Here is a 1,353-nt window from a genome sequence, read left to right on the forward strand (position 1 = left end):
TCCTCTGAAGCGTGTATTATATCAGCCAGAATGAAAACTTCAGGATCAGTATCAAAAGTTCCTCTGACAATCCAAGCAGACGATCCAGTCTGTTTAAACTGTCAGGAGATTTCTGATATGAATATCTTTGCATGAAGCACAGTTTTCATTTGTGCATGTACAACAACATTATTCCGAAGGCAAGAGCTGTCAAGCACATATTTTGCAGTGAATAATAAATACATATTCAAACATTAAAAGAAGTGAAAATAAAATCTATATAGCCAACAAACAGAAAACAGGGAAAGTGCCATAAATCTATCAGGAAATGTTACGATAAGACACCATTATTTTGTTAAATAATAATAATGATGTAAAATTTATATACATGGGTACGGAAAGTATTCAGACCCCCTTACATTTTTCACTCTTTTTGTTATATTGCAGCCATTTGCTAAAATCATTTAAGTTCATTTTTTTTCCTCATTATTGTACACACAGCACCCCATATTGACAGAAAAACACAGAATTGTTGACATTTTTGCACATTTATTAAAAAAGAAAAACTGAAATATCACATGGTCCTAAGTATTCAGACCCTTTGTTCAGTATTTAGTAGAAGCACCCTTTTGATCTAATACAGCCATGAGTCTTTTTGGGAAAGATGCAACAAGTTTTTCACATCTGGATTTGGGTATCCTCTGCCATTCCTCCTTGCAGATCCTCTCCAGTTCTTGTCAGGTTGGATGGTAAACGTTGGTGGACAGCCATTTTCAGGTCTCTCCAGAGATGCTCAATTGGGTTTAAGTCAGGGCTCTGGCTGGGCCATTCAAGAACAGTCACAGAGTTGTTGTGAAGCCACTCCTTCGTTATTTTAGCGGTGTGCTTAGGGTCATTGTCTTGTTGGAAGGTGAACCTTCGCCCAGTCTGAGGTCCAGAGCACTCTGGAGAAGGTTTTCGATCCAGGATATCCCTGTACTTGGCCGCATTCATCTTTCACTCGATTGCAACCAGTCATCCTGTCCCTGCAGCTGAAAAACACCCCCACAGCATGATGCTGCCACCACCATGCTTCACTGTTGAGACTGTATTGGACAGGTGATGAGCAGTGCCTGGTTTTCTCCACACATACCACTTAGAATTAAGGCCAAAAGTTCTATCTTGGTCTCATCAGACCAGAGAATCTTATTTATCACCATCTTGGAGTCCTTCAGGTGTTTTTTAGCAAACTCCATGCAGGCTTTCATGTGTCTTGCACTGAGGAGAGGCTTCCGTCGGGCCACTCTGCCATAAAGCCCCGACTGGTGGATGGCTGCAGTGATGGTTGACTTGCTACAACTTTCTCCCATCTCCCGACTGCATCGCTGGAGCTCA

This window comes from Xyrauchen texanus, chromosome 6 (assembly GCF_025860055.1).
Source record: "Xyrauchen texanus isolate HMW12.3.18 chromosome 6, RBS_HiC_50CHRs, whole genome shotgun sequence".
NCBI classification, from domain to species: domain Eukaryota; kingdom Metazoa; phylum Chordata; class Actinopteri; order Cypriniformes; family Catostomidae; genus Xyrauchen; species Xyrauchen texanus.